Consider the following 26,320-nt stretch of genomic DNA (forward strand, 5'->3'; position numbering starts at 1 on the left):
GGGTCAGGGTTAGGGTTAAGTATGGTTTGGTTAAGGGTTAGGGTCAGGGTTAGGGTTAGGGTTAGTGTTAGGGTCAGGGTTAGGGTCAGGGTTAGGGTTAAGTATGGTTTGGTTAAGGGTTAGGGTCAGGGTTAGGGTTAGGGTTAGGGTTAGGGTCAGGGTTAGGGTTAAGTATGGTTTGGTTAAGGGTTAGGGTCAGGGTTAGGGTTAGGGTCAGGGTTAGGGTTAAGTATGGTTTGGTTAAGGGTTAGGGTCAGGGTTAGGGTTAGGGTTAGGGTCAGGGTTAGGGTCAGGGTTAGGGTTAAGTATGGTTTGGTTAAGGGTTAGGGTCAGGGTTAGGGTTAGGGTTAGGGTTAGGGTCAGGGTTAGGGTTAAGTATGGTTTGGTTAGGGTTAGGGTTAGGGTTAGGGTTAGGGTCAGGGTTAGGGTTAGGGTTAAGTATGGTTTGGTTAAGGGTTAGGGTCAGGGTTAGGGTTAGAGTTAGGGTTAGGGTCAGGGTTAGGGTTAAGTATGGTTTGGTTAAGGGTTAGGGTCAGGGTTAGGGTTAGGGTCAGGGTTAGGGTTAGGGTTAAGTATGGTTTGGTTAAGGGTTAGGGTCAGGGTTAGGGTTAGGGTTAGGGTTAGGGTCAGGGTTAGGGTCAGGGTTAGGGTTAAGTATGGTTTGGTTAAGGGTTAGGGTCAGGGTTAGGGTTAGGGTTAGGGTCAGGGTTAGGGTTAAGTATGGTTTGGTTAAGGGTTAGGGTTAGGGTTAGGGTTAGGGTTAGGGTTAGGGTCAGGGTTAGGGTTAGTAAAGTCATGGTTTGGGTTAGTGTGAGGGGCCACCTAATGTTGGAAAAAAACGCAAACGCGGTAAAAACGCACTAAAAACGCATACAAACGCATAAAAACGCTGCGTTTTTTTCATGCATGCTCATAAAAATGCTTGAAAAAAACGCAGCAGTTGTATGCTTTTGTATGCGTTTTTCAATGCGTTTTTTGCGGGAAAAACGCGCTGCAAAAAAAAGCAAGTGTGAAACAGGCCTAAGGAACATTAAAAAAAAATATTTTTTTTTCTTTTGCTGAATGTGTTATGGTGGTGATATGAACCTGTCTGCAGATCTAACGTGCATTAAAAAAAAATATTTTTTTTTTCTGTTGATAAACGTGATGCAGCCTGCTATATCCAACCTTTTAAAGGGAATCTGTCACCTATTTAAATTTACCTTCTGGCAAATTTATTTTTTGTGCCATTACTGAGGTCCACAGACAAAGTCAGCAGTGTACAAGTCCTACAAGTGTATTGTGCACTGCTTCTACTTTGCGCCATGCACAAGTATAGCATTCTAAATAATATTGTTTTTCAATAGCTAAATGTGATAAAGCCTGCTGTATCACAGATTTTAGCTAGTTAGGTGGTTGTATATCAGTCAGATACTGTAGGTAGCTAGTGTCCAGTGTGGCTGTTAAATTTACCTTCCAGCACATTGGCCATTACTGATGTTCACAGGCAAGCCAGCAGGGCACATGTCCTAAAATGTGTTGTGCACTGCAACTATTGTGCTTCATGCACAAGTATAGCATTCTAAATAATATTTTTTCACTAGCCAAAGGTGAAATAGCCTACTTTATCCCACCTTGTCATTTAATGCTGTGGGATGATATGAAACTGTCTGCAGACCTAAGGCATATTAAAAAATATATAATTTTTCAGTTGCAAAAAGTTAGACAATCCACCGCATCACACTTTGTCATTTTGTTGGGTTGAAATTAAACTGTATAGGCCTGATCCAGAGGCCACCAAAAATTCTTCTGTTCCTAGTGTCATACAGTAGGGTACAAATAGTTTGTAGCATCTAGTGTGTTATAGAGGCCTGATCCTTAGGCCAAAAATAATTCTTCTGGTGCTAGTGTCACACGATGTTGAAGTTTTTAGTGTGCTGCATTGATCTTACATACTTGTACTCTCTGATATCTTAAATAAGGCTTCAGTGCCTGCTGCTGCAGATGTTAACACAAATATGTGGAAATGTGAACAGTCATGGTTTGTCTCCACTTGCTGGGTTGGCTTTAGTGGAAAATGTGCCAGTCCCTATAATACTATTACTACTCTGGTTAAAATAATGCCACTTCGATGGTGTCAGGCACTAATTTTTGGAAATGTGGGGAGTCCTGAATGGGTCTCTCCATCTGCTGGCTTGGCTGTAGTGAAAGGGATATCATTCTTCATTATACTATTTCTACTGTGGTGCAATTGATGCCACTTTGGTGGTGTCCAACCCTAATTTTTTGAAAATTGAAGATTCCTGGTTGGATGCCTATCTGCTGGGTTGGCTCTAGTGGAAAATGTGTCGGTCCCTATTATTCAATTTCTACTGAGGTGTAATTTATAACACTTTAGTGGTATCTGCCACTATTTGTTTGAAATGTGAACACTCCTGATTGAGTAACTCCATTTGCTGGGTTGGCTGTAGTATAAGAGGAGTCAATCCCTGTTATACTATTTCTACTGTGGTGAAATTGATGCCACTTTGTTTGGTGTCTGCCATCAGTTTTTGGAAATGTGTAGGCTCCTGGTTGGATTTCCTTCATGCGTATTGCCTGTAGCAGTAGAACGCCGAGATCGTCAGGCTTCCACTTCCTTCGAGTCAACTACCCGTGTTACCATCCTTGCATTTTTCTGACAATAGTAGTCTACGAAAGTGATATACATGCCACCTGAGTGTGGCTAAGCATCAAAGCAGGCTGAGCTGTTACATGTGGTATCACGGCTCTCAGCACAGCAGGCCTACACCAATCCCTCACCCACCTCGTCTTAATTTGATGTTTAATTTAAAGATGTAAATGCTGGCCCAGACCCGATACCTCATGCATTGCTGATTTCTGCTGTCAGGAACACCGCACTGCACTTGCTCACTGAGCCAGTGCGCGTGTCCTGAGTACAAAAACAGTGCTCAATGATACCTGTGGAGCGGGCAGCAGTGGTGACGATGCATGCTCCAGGACCTGAAGCACGTGACTGCTGGGGGCATGGCCTAAGCTCCACAGAGCTAGGAGCTGCCGGGAAACTCCTAGAAAGGTAACTACAGGACAATGTTACCAAGGGGCATAGACAGAGACAGAAACCAAGATCAAGCCGGGTCAAAGCACGAGATAGCAGGACAGTACCAAAGGGTTAGACATAGCGAATAGTCAGGACATAGCAATAGATCAGAAAACCAGAAGGGGCAATGGACGGTGCAATAGGGACAAACTGCAATGGAGTAAAAATAGCCAAGCCAGGAGGTCAGAACCGGAGAAGACGATAGTACCAAAACAAGAGAAGGAGTACAGAGTGAGGGAACAGGCTGGGTCATACACGGGAATCAAACAAGCAATGCAGAATACACGCACACCAGGGGGGTCGGTCAGACACACAGCCAGAATAACAGTATAGTTGACAGAGAATGCTAGTCTGGAGTGAGTATAAATACCCCTCCCAGATCCAAAGAGAGGCCGGCAAAAGTTAACCCTGTGAGAACAGGACATTAACCATGTCCTAACCATGACAGCTGCCATGCCCTGCTTCTACTGTGGGTGAATTGCCACTTTCCTGGATTCTACCCCTAAATTGATGTGTTTTTTAGAAGCTTTTGGGCCCCTTTTAAGGAGTTGTGCATGCATTTGTTTTTAACTCTAATTGACTTGAATGGCGTTTGGCTATGTTCAGGGAATATTCAATGAATAAACCGTCGAATTTTGGAAATTTGAAGAACGGAATCCGAACTAAACATTGAAATATTCACTCATCTCTAAATATAACACATTGTTAAATGTTATCCATCGTTCACATATCGCACTTCTAATGATGATCTAACCTGAGCTCTATTTATCCTCCAATTATTATTGAATCCGCCCTGCTGTATATTGAGTGCTGCTGATCAAGCAGCTGCTGTTCATTCTCTCTGTGCTGCTATCCCACATAGATTTGCCTTGCCTGAAAAACAGACATAGAGTGCATTTTACATTTCAAATATATCTTTCCACTGTATGGTCCTGAATAATAGTCTGTCAGTCCGATTTTATCCTCAGTCATATGCACCATTGCCCTGTGAGCTTGTTTTTGAGCAAAAATCAACAGTTCTGCACTACACTTTGCTTGAAGCATATTATATAGCTGACACAACAGGGCAGAGCTGTGTTTCATGCCTAATGCTGACAAACCAGTGATGTACAGTGGGTACAAAAAAGTAATGGGTCCGTGAGACAACACTGCCCCCACTCCCACCTCCGATAAATCCACCTCTACGATGAATTTTTCTGACGGATCAAGCTGAACCAATACAGGAGCAGACATAAAACACTTCTTTAATGTAATAAATGCTTCAACCACCAGGGGTGTCCAGACTTTGAGATCAGCCTCTTGCAAGTGACATTGTTGAGTGGCTTGACCACCTGAGAAAACCCCTTGATGAATTTTCAATAACAATTGGCAAAACCCTTAAAACGCTACAGACCCTTGAGGTCTCTGGGCTGTAACCAATCAAAAATGGCCTTTCCAGGATCCATCCGAAACCCGTTGTCAGAAATGATGAACCCGGGGCGTGGCCTGGAAGCTCATGGTGCAGGCTGCATAGTCAGGGAGCTCCTGCAGACACGAGCTACCACTCGGCTTCAAGCGGCTCAAACAGACTGATTTTGTCACCTTTGTCTACTAGAGGACCCAGGGAGCACATAGCATGCCGCGAGGACCCCCGAAACTGCGCAGTAACCCGGCAAAGCTTATAGATTTCTACAGCAGGGAAGGGCTGCAGCAATCCAAGATGGCACCGGCATCTCACTCAGGCTCTGCATCCTCCCATCCCTCCTCTAGGGACATCAGAGAGACAGTGGCGATGGAAACAGAAGATATTCCTCTTACCCAGGCCACAATGCAGCGGCTCTTGTCCTCCCTCAGGAAGGCTCTCCATGACGATATGAAAGGTATGATTGGGGAGCTTAGGCAAGACATTGTTTCCCTGGGTGACCGCACAGACCATATTGAGCAGAAAATGGTGGAATATACGACTGCTCATAATGTCCTGGCTGATGATTACTCTGCCCTAGAGGAACGTTTTTCGACCCAGCAACTTAAACTATGGGATTTGGAGGACAGATCCCGCAGATGTAACATAAGACTTCGTGGTATTCCTGAGACTGTTAAAGAGGCTGATCTGTCTGATCACTTTACGGCCTTTCTCAAAGAGGTTCTCCCTGATGCTCAATCCAGGCCCCTGGGAATAGAAAGGATTCACCGGGTGCCCAAACCCTCTCACATTAATCAATCTCTTCCCAGGGATGTGCTTGCCTGTCTCCACTCTTTTAGGGTAAAGGAAGATTTCATGCATGCAATGAGAGATCAGAGAACCCTTCCGGAGCCCTTTTCAAAAATTGCTGTTTTTCCGGATCTCTCGGCAGGGACCTTAGCCAGAAGAAGAGAGTTTGCGCCCCTGTGTAAGGTGTTAAGAGAAAATAGCATTCCTTATAACTGGGGTTTTCCGGTGAAGATCCGATTTGTGCATATGGAGACAAGATACGTTTTTAACTCACCTAAAAAGCTGGAACAAGCGCTTCGTGATTGGAACCTACTGGTCTCCCCAAAGAGTGGTAGTCCACAACCTGGCCGATTTCAGCCTTCGAGAAGAGTAAGAGCGGACTGGGAGACGGCAGGTTGACCTTCCTAAAACTACTCTAGGTGGCACACAGCCTTAAATTCTTCTTGTGGCCTCTGTCTGCAGATGGCTTTTTTTTCCCTGATGCAGCGTGGGAGAATGGTGTATTCAAAGGGACCTGGTTTTCCCTTTTTTCCCTCTCCTGATGCTGTTTATCTGCCCCATTGCAGTATTCATACTGCCTGTTACGTTTACATAGATGTTCTTTTTATTGTCTGTTTACTTGTTTCCCTCATTTTGATGTGTATCCCTTTTTGTCGTCCCTGGGTGTGTCTGGTGAGACGTGTTCTCCACAGTTTCGAAACCTTTTTACACATGACAGTGAAACTTGTTTCTTTAAATGTCAGGGGGCTTAACTCGCCGTTTAAACGCTCTATGTTGTGGGAGGAGGCTCGCCGAAATAAAGCAGATGTATTGTGTATACAGGAGTCCCATATGCTCATAGGGGACAACCACCGGGTCCGTAGTCTCATGTATCCCACGGCCTTCTTTGCCAATAATACTTCAAAAAAAGCCGGTGTCTGTATCTTTGTTAAAAAGGATACTCCTTTTCAACTCCTCAATGAGATTGCGGACCCGGGAGGGAGATTTATTATTCTGAATTGTGTTATAGATGGTTCAGCATATTCTATTGTTAATGTGTATGCCCCTAACCTCTCCCCTGTGAAATTTATGAGAGAATTGTTAAAAGTTGTGGAGGTGGAGGCTAGAGGCGGAGTTATTATATGTGGTGACTTTAATGTTGTCCCTTCAAGGGATTTAGACTGTTCACCGCGCTCAAAAGTGGGTCGAGGTGAACTGAGCTCTCTCTGTTTGGAAAAACATTTACATGATGTCTGGAGATACTTACATGCTACAGAGAGGGATTTTTCTTTCTTTTCCCATAGACCACAGCTCTTACTCCAGAATTGACTACTTCCTAGTTGACAGCGGAACTCTCCCGGCTTGTGTTTGGGTGGGAACAATCTCCTGGTCAGACCATGCTCCTGTCAGTTTGGAAATATCTGTGGGGTTTCGGCCACGGACTCCCTGGCAATGGAAACTAAATCCTGCTCTTTTAACTAGGCAGGAGGTGGGGACGGATGTGGAGGCGCAGCTGGCGAAATACTTCTCCATCAATGATAATCAGTCAGTTTCTGATGAAACTATATGGGAAGCCCACAAGGCTTTTGTTAGAGGCCTTTTTATACAAAGAGCATCCCAACTTAAAAGAGAGCGCGAGCACACTAGAGCGACCTTAGTGGCTGATTTGCAACGGCTGGAACGCATTAACAAGCTTAACCTGTCCCCTTTGGTCTCTAAACAACTGGCCTTAACCCGTTCACAACTCAGGTCCTTTCTATTAGATCAGCATGAGAAGTATTTGAGGAAAATGAAAACTTCTTTTTATGCAATGGGGGACAGAGCGGGTTCATTACTTGCTAAACGTATCAAAAAGAGGGAAAGGTTAGCTCATATTGAGGCCTTGCGAGATCATTCCGGAACCCTTATACGTAACCCCATCGCTATAGCTGAGGTATTTGCACAATTTTATTCTAAATTATATAACTTAGAGGGAGATGTGAATACCCTGCTTCCATCACAGACAGATATCCAAACCTATCTAGATTCCATCTCTCTCCCAAAATTGTCGCAGACCCAACTTGAGGCCCTTAACTCTCCTTTCTCTTTATCTGAAATAAAGCAGGTTATAAAAACTACTAAACTTCATTCCGCCCCAGGTCCAGATCGACTTCCTAACGATTATTATAGACGTTTTTCTTCTGTTCTTGCCCCATACCTCCTACGTACTTTCTCCTTGTGGCAAAGGTCTGGGTCGGTCTCTGCTATCTCCCTTCAGGCTACCATTGTCACTATACCCAAGCCAGGTAAATCTACAGAGGACCCGGGAAATTATCGTCCCATCTCATTACTGAACTGTGATGTAAAAATTTTTTCTAAATTATTGGCATCTAGATTGAATGTAATTACCCCGTCCCTGGTTCATCCAGACCAGGTGGGTTTTGTGGCCGGTAGGAGGGCTGGAGATGGCACTAGACGTATGATTGACGTTATTGATGTGGCTGAAAAGATGGGTGTCCCCGGTGTGCTTCTCTCATTGGACGCAGAGAAGGCTTTTGACAGGGTACATTGGGGATACCTTAGCTCTGTCCTTAAAAAGTTCGGTTTTGATGGCCCAATATTGTCGGCTATCCTGTCGTTATACTCTAACCCTAATGCTAGGGTGCTATCTTCAGGTTTTTTTGTCCTCCCCCTTCCAGATCACTAACGGAATCCGTCGGGGTTGCCCCCTGTCACCGATTATATTTTCTTTGGCTATAGAACCCCTGGCTGAGTCCATAAGATCTAACAAAAATATTTCAGGTTATCATATAGGTTCACACCACCATTTGATTGGCTTATATGCAGATGACATTATTATCACTTGTACTAACTTGCATAAATCTTTACCGGCTGTTATGACTTCTCTGTCCTTATTCTCAGCAATTTCCTTTTATAAACTTAATGCGACTAAGTCTCTTATTTTTCCCATAGCAGTCCCTTCGCCGCTTCAAGAGAGACTGAAAACAGAACTCCCCTTTACATGGCGGGATGACGGAATTCCATACTTAGGTATAACTCTTACCCGCTCAAAATATATCGCCTCAACTAACATGGGAAACTTGGTCTCAGCTCTAAATTCCGAAATCTCTAGACACCCTTTACATGGTTTTTCGTGGATAGCCCGAGTCCAAGCCTTTAAAATGTTTCTTCTCTCTAAAATTCTTTATTATTTTAGTTCCCTCCCTATTGTAATTCCTTCCAAATTCCTCACTAAACTCCAAAATATTACTAACCGATATATCTGGGCTAATAAAAAACCTAGAGTAGCGGGTAAAATTATGTATCTTCCATATATGGAAGGTGGCATGGAAGTTCCCTACATAGCCGGGTATTATTAGGCTGCTGTTTTAGAAGCGGTGAAAAAGTGGTGGTCAACCCCGCTTGAGAATTTGGGCTGGATACAGATAGAATCGAGCTTTGTCGAAGGGTCCTCATTACGGTGCCTACTAGAGGCAGAATCGCTCCGGCCGACGCCTTATTCCCCTCCGCTAATTACAATGCAGGCCACCTTGGTAGGTTGGAGGCGAGTGGTGGGGGATTGGATCTCACTGCCGCCGAGCCTGATAAATATCAAGGCCCTGTCCTTTCACATACCCTATATTGATCTCCTTCCCTGGATGAAGGCTGGTATCCACTCACTGGGAGATATGTTGTGGGAGGGTACCTTCTCGTCCTTTTCCAAATTATGCTCGAACTTCTCTGGTATAGAGAAAACGGGTTTCCAACACTTCCAAGTGAAACATTTATTATCATCAATACACCGCCTCTCCTTCCCCTTATTACCTGTATGCCCCTCTTCTTTTCAAAAATTTCTCCTATCCAACCCTCACCAGTACAAGGGATTATCTGCTATATATAAAGCTTGTAATAACCTTTTATTTCCTATAAGACCAACTTATATGTCGCGTTGGGAGGAGGATTTATCTTTTCACGCCTCGGATGAAGAGTGGAGAGCGGGAATAAAAGCAATACAGCGGGCATCTAAATGTATCAACCATCTTGAGACACTAAAAAAGATTCATCTTAGATGGTACTATCCCCCGATTACTTTATCTAAATTTGGAAAGAATTTCTCCCCTTTGTGCTGGAGACAGTGTGGAGGAAGAGGTACTTTGGCTCACATGTGGTGGAAATGTCCTAGTTTGACCTCTTTTTGGTTAGGTGTCTCAAACTTACTTAAATCTGTGACGGGTATTGATTTCCCTCTATCTCCTCAACTGGCAGTTCTAAACATTGGGATCAAAACACTTCCCCTAGAATTCGTACCCTTGGTCTCGAATATATTGATGGCTGCTAGGATTAGCCTCGCTGCTAAATGGAAGGCCCCGCTCCCGCCTACCCTCGCGGAGTTGGTGGTCAGACTTAACTCAACATTTCATCATGAGTACTTTCTTTCACTAGATGCAGGGGTCAGAGACAGGGTAATGAAGAACTGGGCGGGTTGGGTTTCCCACCCCTTGGCATCTCCCATAAAGTTTAGTACTTAGTCTATACATCGGATCGGATTAGGATTTCTTGAGTCTTACCGGATCCCCCCCCTCCCTTCCTTTTCCTACGGTCTCATTGTCTGATATTGTTATTGTTATTGTTGTTTGCATTTCTGTCTGTCTATATTATGATCTTTGATTTTCTTCTGTAAGATCATTTCTGTCTTTGAAAATTTCAATAAAAATTTATTGGATAAAAAAAAAAAGAAATGATGAACCCCAGAATGGAAAGCTCCTGGACACAAAACGAACATTTCTCGGGTTTAGCGAACAGAGAATTTCCCCGTAACCTTTGCCGAACAGCACGTAAATTACCAATGTGGGATTCCTTGTCAGGAGAGAAAACCAGGCTATCGTCCAGGTATACAACCATAAAGAGCCAGATAAAATCATACAAAACATCATTCATGAATCTCTGAAACACTGCAGGTGCATTTGTGAGCCCGAAGGGCATGACCACATTTTCAAATAGACCCTTGGAGGTGAGAAATGCCATTTTCCATTCATTTCCTTCCTGACTGCGGATAAGGTTATATGATCCCCTGAGATCAAGTTTGGAAAACCACTTAGCTCCAGACAATTGGTTATAAAATTCTGGAATGAGTGGGAGAAGGTAGATAGTTCTCATCGTAATTTAATTTAGTTCCTGAAAATCGAGGCACGGGCGTAAACCACCATTTTTTTTCTGAACAAAAAAGAATCCAGTAGCCACAGGTGAGACAGAGGGACGGATGTGGCCTTTGCATAGGCTATCAGAGATATAGTTTTTCATAGCGTTACATTCTGGGCCAGAAAGATTGTACAAATGGGCTTTGGATAATTTAGAATCTGCAAAAAGATTAACTGTACAATCATAAGGACGATGTGGTGGCGAGACCTCAGTCTCTTTTTCAGAGAACACATCCCCAAAATGCTTCAAGTACTCCGAAATACCCTCCAGATTAATGGGAGACAGAAAAACAGTAGAAAGACAACCATTGGATCAATTAGGACCCCATTTAACAATATCACGAGATCCCCAGTCTATAAGAGGATTATGCCTCTGTAACCAGGGGAACCCCAACACCAGTCCTGCAGGAAGATTATTCATACCATAACATGAAATTTGTTCCTGGTGCAAGGAACCCACCTTGAGGTGAAACTCCTCAGAAACAAACTTAAACATTTTGAGCCAACAGTGTCTTATCAATGGCAATGATATGGATGGGAGTCGATAGCCTAACTGTCCCTAGCTTTATCTTGGACACCAGACTAGAGTCAATGAAGTTCATGGAAGATCCACATTCTACATATGCTGAAGTGGATGCGTAACCACCTCCATAACACAGTTACAACTCTAGCAAAAATTTTTGAAATGATGAAAATGGTACCTGAGAGTCTTGGTGACTTCCTCGACAATCACCCATACGCGGAAGCTTGTTAATCCATGCACAAGAGGGGCAGTCCTTCCTCCAATGTCCTGGATCTCCACAATTAAAACATAATTTCCCATCACGTCATCGCTTCCTCTCTTTGAAGTTGGTGGCACCAACCTCTATGGTCTCCGTAAACGGCATCACCTCGGACTTAGCAGGCAATACAGGAATCTCTCGCTGGATAACTCCTCTTTCCCGTAATCTCCAGTCCATACGAATGGCGTGGGTCATGGCCTCCTCCATGGAACTGGGTGGCAGATGGAGGGCTACAGCTTCTTTGAGATGATCCAAAAGTCCTCTCCTGAACTGACATCTCAAAGCCGTGTCATCCCAAGACACATCAGTGGACCACCATATAAACTCAGAACAATACCATTCAGCAGTGAGTTTACTCTGGGAGAGACTTATGATCACCTCCTCTGCCACCCTGACCCTGTCTGGTTCATCAAAAATTAGTCCTAAGGCCTCAAAGAACCAATCCACAGACACATGTTTTTTGGGAGCTCATTTTCGGGTTTGCCTCTGGCTTCTGGTGAGGGTTATGGAGCTGGCTGTGCTGACAGAGGAGTAGTGAGTGCTCTATCTGGACTCCCTCTGTTGGTGAAGGGAGGTAATGAAGCTGATCTAAATGGCAGAAACCGGCCACCTGAGGAAGAGGACTGCGATTGGACATCAGGAGTTTCTGATTGGATTTAAGGCAGTCGACTCCCTAGTTTCTTGCTGATGATTTTTCCTGACTGTGGCTTCTGGTTTCCATTTTGGTTCCTGCCTTCCTAAAGCTAATTTTTCTCTGCTATTGTTCATGTGAGTTTTGTCTTGTTTACTTAGTTTTTGTGTTCAGCCAGCCCTGGCTGGGACTGGGCTGAATCCCCATTTTGTCTCTGATCAGTTAATCTCTTTTGCTCTGTCTTCAGAATATACCTTAGTGCTGATATAGTGTTTTGAAGTCTAGCGACTTCATGGCCTTTTTCTATCAGACGTGTTGGAGATTTTTTTTGGCAGGGTTTTTTGCGTGATTGCAGACAGCAGCTTTTCTTTCCTGTCCTTTCTAGTTAGTGAGGGCCCCATCATTTGCTCAGCCTATCTTTCTATCTGTGTCTGTGTTTTCAACTTGTTTCACTGACAATACATGTTGGGGGCTGTCTATTGCTTTGGGGTCTGCTCTGGGGCAGTTTAGATTTTCCCTTTCTTTCCTTAGGCTTATTTAGTTCTCCGGCCATGATGAGGCGTCTAGGACCACCGTAGGCACGCTCCACGGCTACTGCTAGTTGTTGTGGATAGGATCAGGGGTCTGCAATCGCTAGTTACCAACCTCTCCGGTTTTCTGGGCTTAGCTTGCTTTTTGTTTTGTCCTCCTCGGTCACTCATTCATAACACATGTTCAGGGGCAGTAGCAGGTAAAGAGAAAGCCCACGATTAAGGTCCCTCCCAAAGTAAGGAAATAATTATCCCCTCCCGCTGACTCTCATCTCCAGAAGATTGGGTCTAAGAGAGAACAGCAGCTTACAACTCTCCCTGAATGTATGGAACTTCTTTTCTCTAGAGAAGGTATCAGGGAGCCTGACCTTAGATTCAGGAGAGTGCAGTGAAACATCAACAGTGTCAGAGTGCTTACAGACAGATTTGGAAATGGAACCCAGAGGAAGCTTTATAACCATCTCATAAAGCTGCCTCTGCAGTTGGTTATGAGAAGAAGCAAGAGCCCTATGTTCCACTGACAAAACCTGCATCATTTGGGTCAGATTTGACATCTGACCTGCAAGAGTATGCAGCGGATCCATAAGGAGCGAAGCAATGCAGGTAGAAGCTAGCTCCGGTAGGTGGCGAAAGATTGGAGAGAGGTCCAGCACACAGATGAAGCAGACCTGATGTACAGCAGCGAAGCTACCACCAGGTGGCAGCAGAGAAGTTAAAAAAACCAGGTCAAAACCTAGACTGTAGTGCAGTACTAAAGAAATAAGCAAACACTGGGTCAGAGACAAGCCATGGGATCAGTAATGGTCAAGATTGATATGCCAAAGGCAAGAAACAAAAGCAGATCAGTCGAGTTCAAGTACCAAGAAGTCCAGACACAAAGGGGACACACAGAGTTGGGACAGGGAGCAGGGAATAACACACACATGGGTCGAGTCAGGAATAACAGCACGACAAATCAGGGTGTAACAGAATCAGCTACTCAAGCCATAGGCAGAATGATAACTGACATCGCCTGCAGGAAACAGCATTGATAAATAGCAAACCAGAACCCAGACAGAGGCTGAGAAAGGTTAACCCCCGAAATGGATCATGACAGAAGACCTCTCCATTCTTTGCAGGTAGGAAAACTTGCAAAATTGGCAGTGTATCAAATATTTATTTTCCCACTGTATTTCACCTTGATGATGTGCCAGATATCTGTGGTTGATGTACCTCAGCTAAGAACATTGACCGAGCTATGTTGGAAGCTTGTGATATTTTACACATTAATCAGTTAGGCAGTTTCCCACTCTGAGTCATCATTTCAAAAAGGTGAGGCAAGTTATAAGAACACAGGAGAGGGAGGAAAGGGTCTGCAGCACTAACGAGAAACAGAGTTGCTTTGTGACGAATTATGTAATTATAGAAATAATCCTTTTTTTAAGGCTTTCCAATTGAAAGCATATTTTAAAGATTTTAAAGACTGTGGTATGTGCATACTGATATTTAAAAATTTACTTTTGTAAGATTTTCTAAAATGTGCTGCCTATTATTTTTAATTTAAAATAAATATTCTTCTTTTAATAACATCTTTCCTATGCATCCAACATTGAACTTAATTATATGCTATTATAAAGCAGTTTGCAATTTCCAGCAGATCAGACTCACAGATATTTTAAAAAGATCTGAATGCATCATAAGCTTAACTTCATGTGTGTGAAACTGATATTGAGCATAGATGCTTTTTAAATCTTTAAATCTCGTTAACATATTTTATCACAACAGCCAGATGAAATATCCAAGTATTGAACAGGAAATGTAATGAGATGGGGAAGCTTTAAACTAAATGTAAAGTGAAAAGAATAATGAGTCAGAAAGGTTTGCTGAACAATGTTATCCTATCACCCTGTCACCTGTGGTTTTCTATTATTTGGTACCAATGTCATCTGCCAGCCGGACTACAATTTAAAGTCTTACAAAATAGTTGCAAACACAGCGAGCCGTAATCCTGCTTAATAGTTACCTTGCATAGTCACCTGACCTCAACCTCATTAGGCTCTTGTTGGATGAGCTTCAAACAAAAGTTATATAAAGTTTCCCAACCAATCGGCTAGTTCCGTGAGTGAGAAAATGTATAAAAAGGTATTCCGTAATGTCTATTTTACTATCAAATACTGAAGCCAATTATATATATATACTGCTCAAAAAAATAAAGGGAACACTAAACAATACACTGTACTATTTAATGTTCCCTTTTTTTTTTGAGCAGTATATGTATAGTGGGGAAGATAAGTTTTTTGTGCAGTGCTGATTTTGAAAGTTTTCCCACCTACTAAGAATGGAGGGGTCTGTAATTTTTATCATAGGTACACTTCAACTGTGAGAGACAGAATCTAAAAATAAATTAAAACAGAAAATCTCATTGTATGATTATTAAATACTCAAATTGCATTTTATTGCATGAAATAAGTAGTTGATCACCTACCAACCAGCCAGAGTTCTTGCTCTCACAGACCTATTAGTTTTTGTTTCAGAAGCCCTCCTACTCTGCACTCATTACCTGTATTAATTGCACCTGTGTGAGCTTGTTACTCGTCCACACAATGAATCACACTCTAAACCAGGGGTCCTCAAACTTTTTAAACAGGGGGCCAGATCACGGTCCCTCGGACCATTGGAGGGCCGGAATACAGTTTAAAAAAAATTATGAATAAATTCGTGTGCACACTGCACATATCTTATTTAGAAGTAATAAAACAAAAATAGGAACAAATACAATATTAAAAATGAAGTTAAATCATCAAACTTACCGATTTTTTGGGTTCTTCGAATATCCTACACTTCGAGTCAATTTTTTCTCTTTCTTGATATCATTGTTTCCTAGGGATTCAAAATTGCTATTAGTAAAATACCAACATATATACAGCGCTACAAAAACAATATACCAGCAATAAAATTGCCCACACAGAGACATACAGACTGCACTGACCATCATTGCAGCCTGATCAGTGCCCATCAATGCAGCCTGATCAGTGCCCATCAATGCGGCCTGATCAGTGCCCATCAATGCAGTCTGATCAGTGACCATCAATGCAGCCTGATCAGTGCCCATCAATGCAGTCTGATCAGTGCCCATCAATGCAGCCTGATCAGTGTCCATCAATGCAGCCTGATCAGCGCCCATCAATGTGGCCTGATCAGCGCCCATCAATGCAGCCTGATCAGTGCCCATCAATGCAGTCTGATCAGTGCCTATCAATGCAGTCTGAACAGTGCCCATCAATGCAGTCTGATCAGTGCCAATCAATGCAGCCTGATCAGTGCCCATCAATGCGGCCTGATCAGTGCCCATCAATGCAGTCTGATCAGTGCCCATCAATGCAGCCTGATCAGTGCCCATCAATGCAGCCTGATCAGCGCCCATCAATGCAGCCTGATCAGCGCCCATCAATGCGGCCTGATCAGCGCCCATCAATGCGGCCTGATCAGTGCCCATCAATGCGGCCTGATCAGTGCCCATCAATGCAGTCTGATCAGTGCCCATCAATGCTGTCTGATCAGTGCCCATCAATGCTGTCTGATCAGTGCCCATCAATGCAGCCTGATCAGTGCCCATCAGCGCAGCCTGATCAGTGCCCATCAATGCAGTCTGATCAGTGCCCATCAATGCAGTCTGATCAGTGCCCATCAATGCAGTCTGATCACTGCCCATCAATGCAGCCTGATCAGTGCCCATCAATGCAGTCTGATCAGTGCCCATCAATGCAACCTGATCAGCGCCCATCAATGCGGCCTGATCAGTGCCCATCAATGCAGTCTGATCAAGTGCCCATCAATGCAGTGTGATCAGTGCCCATCAGCGCAGCCTGATCAGTGCCCATCAATGCAACCTGATCAGTGCCCATCAATGCGGCCTGATCAGTGCCCATCAATGCAGTCTGATCAGTGCCCATCAATGCAGTCTGATCAGTGCCCATCAATGCAGTCTGATCAGTGCCCATCAACGCAGTCTGATCAGTGCCCATCAGCGCAGCCTGATCAGTGCCCATTAATGCAGTCTGATCAGTGCCCATCAATGCGGCCTGATCAGTGCCCATCAGCGCAGTCTGATCAGTGCCCATCAATGCAGCCTCACCAGTGCCCATATTGGTGGAACTCCACTTTTACCTCAGACTCAGACTGGTGTGGTGCAAGAATCCCCAATAGGCAGTAGTGGTCCCTAAAATGCAGGTAAATGTCCCTAATAGGCAGCACAGGTCCCCAATAAGCAGCACAGGTCCCCAATAGACAGGTAAATGTCCCCAATAGACAGGTAAATGTCCCCAATAGGCAGCATAGGTCCCAAATAAGCAGCACAGGTCTCCAATAGGCTGGTAAATGTCCCCAATAGACAGGTAAATGTCCCCAATAGGCAGCATAGGTCCCCAATAGGCAGCACAGGTCCCCATTAGGCAGCACAAGTCCCCAATAGGCAGGTAGATGTCCCCATTAGGCAGGTAAATGTCCCCAATAGGCAGCACAGGTCCCCAATAGGCAGGTAAATGTCCCCATTAAGCAGGTAAATGTTCCCATTAGGCAGGTAAATGTCCCCAATACGCAGCACAGTTCCCCATTAGGCAGCATAGGTCCCCAAAAGGCAGGTAAATGTCCCCAATAGGCAGCACAGGTCCCCATTAGGCAGCACAAGTCCCCAATAGGCAGGTAGATGTCCCCATTGGGCAGGTAAATGCCCCCAATAGGCAGCACAGGTCCCCAATAAGCAGGTAAATGTCCCCAATAGGCAGCACAGTCCCCATTAGGCAGCACAGGTCCCCATTAGGCAGCACAGGTCCCCAATAGGCAGGTAAATGTCCCCATTAGACAGCACAGGTCCCCATTAGGCAGCACAGGTCCCCAATAGGCAGGTAAATGTCCCTATTAGGCAGCACAGGTCCTCATTAGGCATCACAGGTCCCCAATTGGCAGGTAAATGTCCCCATTAGGCAGCACAGGTCCCCAATAGGCAGGTAAATGTCCCCATTAGGCAGCACATATCCCCATTACGCATCACAGGTCCCCAATTGGCAGGTAAATGTCCCCATTAGGCAGCACAGGTCCCCAATAGGCAGGTAAATGACCCCATTTTGACCCGGCGTTAAAAAAAAAAAAAGTACTCACCTATGTCCCCCGCTGCTCTGAAGAGGCGCCCGCTCATCTCAGTCTTCTTCCTGCACAGGCACACAGGCGGCGTGACATCATCAGGCCATCTGTGTGCACTGTGCTCTGCTGCATACGGAGGGCTGCGTAACGCCTTTCCTCGGCGCCTCGTCCCACCCGCGATTACAGGGCCCGCCGGCATTGAACTGCAGTGCAGTTCATGAGTTCAATGTCGGCCTGGCGGGGGGCCGGATAAAAGTCCTTGGCGGGCCGCATGTGGCCCGTGGGCCGTAGTTTGAGGACCCCTGCTCTAAACGCTCCACAATGTTGAAGACCAAATAGCTGTCTTAGGCTAGATTCGCATTGCGTTTATGCAGTCCATTCAACGCATAGCGTTGATGGACTGCATTAACGCTACTGTCATGTTGTGATCACGTTTAGCCATCACGCTAGCGCAGCTTCCCTGTCTGTGCTAGCGGTGATGGACCCCTGAACACTGCAGCCCACATCCGAGGGTCAGTCACAGAATGATGGCACATCGCGAACGCATGCCGATTATGGAACGTGTTAGCGATGCGCTACATAATGGTGGTCTATGGCTGCGCTAACGCATCCGTTACGTAGCGTTAGTGCCGCTATGTAATGGATGCTGTCAGCGCATTGCCATTAGCACAATGTGAACCCAGCCTAAGGACATCGGAGACAAAACTGTAGACCTGCGCAAGGCTGAGATGGGCTAAAGGCAAGCAGATTGGTGAAAAGGCAACAGCTGTTGGCACAAATATTACAAAATGGAAGAAACACAAGATGACTGCCAATGTTCATCGGACTGGGGCTCCATGCATGGTCTCGCTTCATGAGGTAAGGAAGATTCTGAGAAAGGTCAGGAATCTGCACAGAACTAGATGGGAGGACCTAGTCAATGACCTGAACAGGGCTGGGACCACAGTCTCATACATTACCTTTACTAACACACTATGTCATAAATGATTAAAATCCTGCAGGCCTCGTCAGATCCCCCTGCTCACGCCAGCACATGTACAGGTCAGTTTAAAGTTTTCCCATGCATCTGCTAGTCCATCCAGTTGGTCATTGGAAAATAACTTTTTGGTATCAACTTGGAGGAAGAGTAAGGAAGAGCACAATCCCAAGAACAATGTCCAAACTATGAAGCATGCTTTGGAAGTGCTTTTCTGCAAAAAGGACAGTAAAGGTCCGTCACACTAAGCGATATCGCTAGCAATATCGCTATAATGTCACTGGTTTTGTGACGCAGCAGCCATATCGCTAGCGATATCGCTATGTGTGGAACTTACCTCTGACCGACTCCCCCGCTGGTTATCGCTGATCGCGCGACAGCGGCCTGGGCCGATTCTCGTCATCAGCTTCCTGCTGTGGAGACGAGCGACGCGTGGACGCGGGCGGGAGGACGTCAGGATCGCCTCATCTGACAGGTAAGTAGCGACCCCCAACAGCTGCTATGTCGCTGGTGAGATCTGCCTGTGTGGCAGCTCACTAGCGACCACTTAGCGATGCACCAGCGATCCATATTGTTGTCGGGATCGCTGGTGCATCGCTAAGTGTGACAGTACCTTAAGACTTTGTAAGGAGGAAGACCATGCTGCAAGTGCATGCATCATGCTGCATCCAGAATTGCTGAGGCTGCATCCCATGTTGCCTGTAGGAAAGAATAGGGGGCAGGACAGGCCCCATGACCCAGGAAGGGGGGGTGTGGCTATGCCAGGCAGTGAGGAGAAAGCACGCGAAGAGTCAGTTCCCCACCGACAGTGAGAGTGGAGGCAAGTGTGCGGTGTGCTTCTCAGTGAGAGAGGCAGCATGGAGCCGTAGTTCAGCAGAACTACAGTGGGTGCTCCGGTGAGACAGTGTGTGTGCAGAGCACGTGTGCTCGGCTGTGCAGAGTGCGGTGGTCATGTGGATGAGTGGGGGTCGGGTGCAGGATCCTGAAGTGTGCTCCCCAAGACCCATATTGGTTAGAGTACCCCGAGTAAGAGTTGGTAGGGAAAAGCTCCCGGCCGCAGAGCACAGATTTGGGACAGCTGTGTGAGACACTTACTGCCTGAGAGATTTACTGGTATCTGTGGACACACAAACCAAGCAGATCCATGCAGAGCAGCCATTCAGGTGACGGCAGCTGCTCAGAGAGAGACACGTGTGCTCCATGACTGTGAGTAAAGTGCACGTGCTGCATAGAGAATGCCGAGTACTGGACAGACATTTGCGGCCTACCTTGCCAGTTGACACTGTCAGTGCTGCGCCCCTGTTCGCTTTGGCCGCACCAACTTATGGACTAGGGGCTCAGCGGAAGGTGCTGGAGACCGACTGTGCTGCCAGAGGACAGACCGTTGTTTGCAGAACCCCACTGGAACAGGACCGCTCCAGCCATTGTTGGCGCCACTGCCTTTAAAGCTTCAATTGTGGACTGGGAAGCCTCTGACACAATAAGTGATTTAAAGAACTGCCGTTGTCTTGTTTATTGCACATTAGCTTTGCCTATTGTTTGCCATTGAACTGTTTAACCCTCAATTAACAATTTTTCTACCTGCGAGGAGTTAACCCCCTGCTAAATTAAAACTGTTAAATTTGTTAACCCTTACTCTGCCTTCTATCTTTCTCTGCATCCCTCAACCTGCTTACACTTGAAGTAGTCGGCAGGATGCAGTCCACAGGCACAGAGGTGGCAGACCAAGCGGTCATGGGTGCCCCAAGGGCCAGCTTGCCATTGGGGTGATGCTTAGTTACCTCCAAAAGTTCACAGGGAGCAATATGATGTTGTGGGATTTGACTGAAAGAGTTCGGAGCATTTTGAGGATTTACCCCAAGGCCCCTGCGCTGCAGGCAGAGATAGCGTTAATGCCCCTAGATGGTGAGGCCCGGTATTCTGTAATGTTCCAACCCCCTCATGAGTGGGACATGTTGACCAAGGTATTCAAGATACTAGAGGAAATGCGTGGAGACCCCACTGATGTTGGGGAACAGTGGATGTGCTTGCTCTGCCGTGTCCAAAGGAAAGGGGAGTCCGGGACCCAATTTATAAAGGCGTTGCAAGAGATCCACAGGGAGATCGCTAAGCGAGACGATGTTGGCATTGGGCCTCCTGATGTAATTTTGAAAGACCAGCTTGTGGCAGGCTTTAGAGATGCTCTGATAAAGCAGGCCTTGTGTGAGCATTTGTGAGCTAATCCATGCATGTCTTTCTTGAAAATCGGGGCGTAAGCACATGCAAGCAGCAGCAAGAGACCGCAGCCTTGGCAAGGATGGTCCGCAGCCTCAAAGTACCTACCCCGAACGTGGCAGAGCCGGAGTGGTCCCGCGAATTACGGCAGGAAATGCAGAGAATGAGGCAGAAATAGGGAGCCTAAAGGAAGCACTTGCTGCTACCTTGGAATCCAATCCCATGCCCAAGGGTAACTTATGGCAAGAGGTGAGAGAAGTTAGAGGAGAGATACAGAGCATAAGAGAAACTCCAGCAGCAGCCCCAGAATTTAGTCCCATGTCCTGGGATTTAGAGCGATTACAGAGGGGGTATGTCTCTCATCAAGGTCATCAATCCAGACCAAAGCACCCACCAAACAGGTGCAGAAGTGAGTGTTGGACTTCTGGAAAAATGGGACACTTGTCAATGAGTTGCCATACATGAGACAGCGGAGATTCGCTCACCTCTCCAAAGGTCATGCTCACTGGAGAGAATGCTGCACCTGGAGGAGACAGTCCTTGGACAGGGAAACCCGCCTCTAGGAACAAAGTGAAGAGAGAAGGTCTGCCTGTAGTGACCATGGAGGACGGACAGAGACCTGGAAGAAATGGTATAATGAGCGGAGGGGAGCCTCACCCAGAGCAAGACAGAGCCTCGACTTCAGACGCTAAAAAGTGAGAGAGAAGGTGTAATCTGCCTACAGCGAGATGTCTACATTACTCAGGAGTGTGGAGGTGAATTGGGTGGAGCTGGAGTGTGCCAAGAAAGTCGAAGATAATGACAACCCCAGTGAAGAGACAGAGGTAGGGCTCACACTTAGTGTGCACTCGGATGACTTAGTGGAGGAGGACATTGAATGGCATGGAGAAGAGCCCAATGTCGAAATTCTGCACGAGATTCCTGAAGTTCTTAGTACTCCTGAGGCAAAAATTCAAGAGGTGCCTCAAAGTACTCAGTGTGACCACGCTGGTGTTCCGCCCATGAAATATATCCAGAACCATTCTCTTTGGCAAAAAAAATGCAAGAGAGGCAGAAATGGGTGTGAAAACTGTGGACATCTGTCCCACCTCTGAAGAACATAAAGGGGCACAAAGAGTCGTGGCCCATGGAATGGCAAGCTAAAAGAAAGTGGGGGAGTGTATCGATGAAGGCCAGGCTTCAGGTGCATGCATCATGCTGGGTCTGTAACTGCTGAGGTTGCATCCCATGTTGCTTTGGGAAACAACAGGGGACAGGACAGGCCCAATAATCCAGGAAGAGAGGGTGTCGATAAGCCAGGCAGTGAGGAGAAAGCGAGCAAAGAAATAGTTCCCCGCCGGCAGTGAGAGCGGAGGCAGGTGTGTGGTGTGCTCTGAAGCAAGAGAGGCAGTGCCGAGCTGTGCTTCAGCAGAACTACAGTGGGCTCTCCGATGAGACAGTGTGTGTGCAGAGTGCTGTGTGTCCGGCTGTGCAGAGTGCAGTGCTCACGCGGAGGAGTGGGGGCCGGGTGCAAGATCCTGAGGTGTGCTCCCCAATACTGGTAGACGCGCAGCAGCACCAGTGTTGGTCAGATTACTCCAAGAGATAGTTGGATGGGAAAAGCTCCCAGCTGCAGAGCATAGATCTAGGACAGCTGTGTGAGAGATTTACTGTGTGAGAGATTTACTGGTATCGGTGAATGCACAGAGCAGCGCAAACCAAGCAGAGCCATACAGAGTAGCCATTCAGGTGACGGCAGCTGCTCAGAGAGAGACATGTGTGCTCCGTGACTGTGAGTACAGTGCACGTGCCGCATAGAGAAAGCCGAGTACTAGACAGACATTGCGGCCTACCTTGCCAGGTGACATTTGCCAGTCCATGTTGGACTCTGTCAGTGCTGCAACGCTGTTTGCTTTGGCAGTACCAACTTATGGACTAGGGGCTCAGCGAAGGTGCCAGAGACCGACTACTGCTGCCAGAAGACAGACTGTTGTTTGCAGAACCCCACTGGAACAACACTGTGCCAGCCGTAGTTGGCGCCACTGCCTTCAAAGCTTCATTTGTGGACTGGGAAGCCTCTGACACAATAAGTGATTTAAAGAACTGCCGTTATCTTGTTTATTGCACATTAGCTTTGCCTATTGCTTGCCATTGAACTGTGTAACCCTCATTTAACCATTTATCTTCCTGCGAGGAGTTAACCCACAGTTAAATAAAACTGTCAAATTTGTTAACCCTTGCTCTGCCTTCTGTCTGTCACTGCATCCCGCATTCTGCTTACAACTGCACTGTATTGAAAGGAGGATGGATGGGGTCATGTATCTCGAGATTTTGGCCAAATACCTCCTTCCCTCAGTAAGAACATTGAAAATAGGCCATGGCTGGGTCTTCCAGCATGAAAATGACTTGAAACACACAGTCAAGACAACTAAGGAGTGGCTCCGTAAGAAGCATTTCAAGGTCCTGGAGCGGCCCAGCCAGTCTCCAGAACTAAACCCAATGGAAAATGTTTGTTGGAAGCTGAAACTCAATTTTGCTCAGTGACAGCCCCGAAATCTGAAAGACCTGGAGAAGATCTGTATGGAGGAATTGGCCAAAATCCCTGCAGCAGTGTGTCCAAACTTTGTCAAGAACCGCAGGAAACATCTGACCACTGTATTTCAAACAAAGGTTTCTGTACCAAATATTAAGTTCTGTATTTCTATTGTATCAAATTCTTATTTCTTGCAATAAAATGCAAAAGTATTCTGTATGATGCAAAAGAATTATGTAAAAATCATCCAATGTGATTTTCTGGATTTTCTTTTTTAAGATTCTCTCTCTCACAGTTAAATAGTATATACAATAAAAAATTACAGACCTCTCCATTCTTTGTAGGTGGGAAAACTTTCAAAATACACAGTGTATCAAATACTTATTTTCCATAGACAGATAGATAGATAGTTAGATAGATAGATAGTGGGTACGGAAAGTATTCAGACCTCTTTAAATTTTCCACCCTTTGTTTCACTGCAGCCATTTTGGTAAATTTAAAAAAAAAACTTTTTTTTCTCCTTAATGTACACTCTGCACCCCATCTTGTCTGAAAAAAAACAGAAATTTAGAAATTTTTGCAAATTTATTAAAAAAGAAAAACTGAAATCTCACATGGTCATAAATATTCAGACCCTTTGCTCAGTATTGAGTAGAAGCACCTTTTGAGCTAGTATAGTCTTCTTGGGAATAATGCAACAAGTCTTTTACACCTGGATTTGGGGATCCTCTGCCATTTTTCCTTGCAGATCCTCTCCAGTTCCATCAGGTTGGATGGTGAACGTTGGTGGACAGCCATTTTCACGTCTCTCTAGAGATGCTCAATTGGGTTTAGGTCAGGGCTCTGACTGGGCCAGTCAAGAATGGTCACAGAATTGTTCTGAAGCCACTTCTTTGTTATTTTAGCTGTGTGATTAGGGTCATTGTCTTGCATGAAGATGAACATTCGGCCAAGTCTGAGGTCCAGAGCACTCTGGAAGAGGTTTTTATCCAGGATATCTCTGTACTTCGCCGCATTCATGTTTCCTTCAATTAGAACCAGTTGTCCTGCCCCTGCACCTGAAAAACACCCCCATAGCATGATGCTGCCACCACCATTTTTCACTGTTGGGATTGTATTGGACAGATGATGAGCAGTGCCTGGTCTTCTCAACACATACTACTTGGAATTATCACCAAAATGTTGTATCTTTGCCTCATGAGAGCAGAGAATCTTATTTTTCATAGTCTGGGAGTCCTTCATGTGTTTTTTTAGCAAACTGTATGCAGGTTTCATTGTGTCTGGCACTGAGGAGATGCTTCCATCAGGCCACTCTGACATAAAGTCCCGATTGGTGGAGGGCTGCAGTGATACTTGACTTTGTGGAACTTTTTCCAATCTCTCTACTGCATCTGTGGAGTGCAGCCACAGTGATCTTGGGGTTCTTCTTTACCTCTCTCACCAAGGCTCTTCTCCCACAACTGTTCAGTTTGGCTGGATGGCAAAGTCTAGGAAGATTTCTGGTGGTCCCATCTTCTTCCAGTTTGTCAAGAGTGGGAGAAGAGGGTTGCATTGACAATCCAGCACGATGGGCAGCATTTTAAACACATTTTATAAGTTGTCATAAACTTGTAAATAACTCATGAAAGAATAAAGTAATGTTAAAACCAAGAACACCATTGTTTTTCTTGTGAAAGTCTCAATAAGTTTGATGTGTCACATGACCCTCTTCCCATTGGAAAAAATAAAGTTGGCTCCAAAATGGCCAACTTCAAAATGGCTACCATGGTCACCACTCATCTTGAAAAGTTTCCCCCCCTCCCATATACTAATGTGCCACAAACAGGAAGTTGATATCACCAACCATTCCTATTTTATTTAGGTGTATCCATTGAAATGGCGCACCCTGTATGTGTGTAGATAGATAGATAGATAGATAGATAGATAGATAGATAGATAGATTATACGGTCATGGCTGAGAGTGTTTGCACCCTTGAAATTAAAGTATTTCCCCCAGAAAATTATTGCATTTAAACATGTTTTGTTATGCACATACTTATTTCCTTTGTGTGTAATGGAACAACACAAAAAAAATTGAGAAGAAAAGACAAATTGGACATAATTTCACACAAAAACCCAAAACATAGGCCAGACAAAATTGTTTGCACACTCATCTTAAAATTTGGTTGCACACCCTTTGGAATAAATGGTTACTTCTTGATTTACCAGGTGTATATTCTTATTAGTCACCTTCTCTTTAATTAAGCCACCACACATTACGTATTCACTCATCTTATGTTTTGTCTAATAGAGCACAATACCTTCTTGAGAATATTGGAGAATACAGTGGTATCTAAACCACTGTCTCATAATAGGTATGATTTTAATAGTACATCACCATATTATTCCACTTGTCCGTTTTGGCAATCCTGAACCACCCTATTTTCCGTTATAGGAATCCACACAATTTTCTGTCCTTAATCTCGTAATTGACAGCAGTCGGGTAGGCCGTCATTTTTCATTAATTTATCTTTCTCTCTCCCACCTGGTTTTCCTGATACATTGTCACAGTGAAAATGTGTTTTATTTTATTTTACATGTACTCTAATGTATTATACTGCATGGCGGGACGTATGGTTGTAAGCATATACTGCCTTTTGCTGCACTGACTATGAGGATTTATCATGATTTTTTTCTGTATTTATTCTTGAATTGATTATAGCAGACTGACAAAGGCCAATTACAGGCCGAAACGTCTCTGAGACTGCATAAATAAAAACCTCAGTGGTGAGGGTTTGACCCCCTGTTCTTTCCCCGTTGCCTGTCATGCCTGCAAATTTCTGCTCACTCGCAGCCTGTGACACTGTCCACCTCCCTTGTTCCCCCACCCTCAGCCTGCACACACACTCGGTGTAACCTGAGATACCAGTGAGAGATTTCCCTCCTCCCAGTAGGGAGCCTCTTTGCCGTTCCACCATGTGAGGACTTCTCATAGACAATAATGAGAATCTAATCATTCGGTCATAAAGCGATGTGAGGTTGTGATAGAAAAATAAAAACTACATATTCGGGACGTTCTTCGACGGGACTGTTTAGCCTGTGTTTTTCCCAGTTCTAGCTTCAGCAGAATCCGAGAAGTGGATTCCTGTGCA

This window comes from Dendrobates tinctorius, unplaced genomic scaffold (genome assembly GCF_039654945.1).
Source record: "Dendrobates tinctorius isolate UK_male_01 unplaced genomic scaffold, ASM3965494v1 ptg000191l, whole genome shotgun sequence".
Lineage (NCBI taxonomy): Eukaryota > Metazoa > Chordata > Amphibia > Anura > Dendrobatidae > Dendrobates > Dendrobates tinctorius.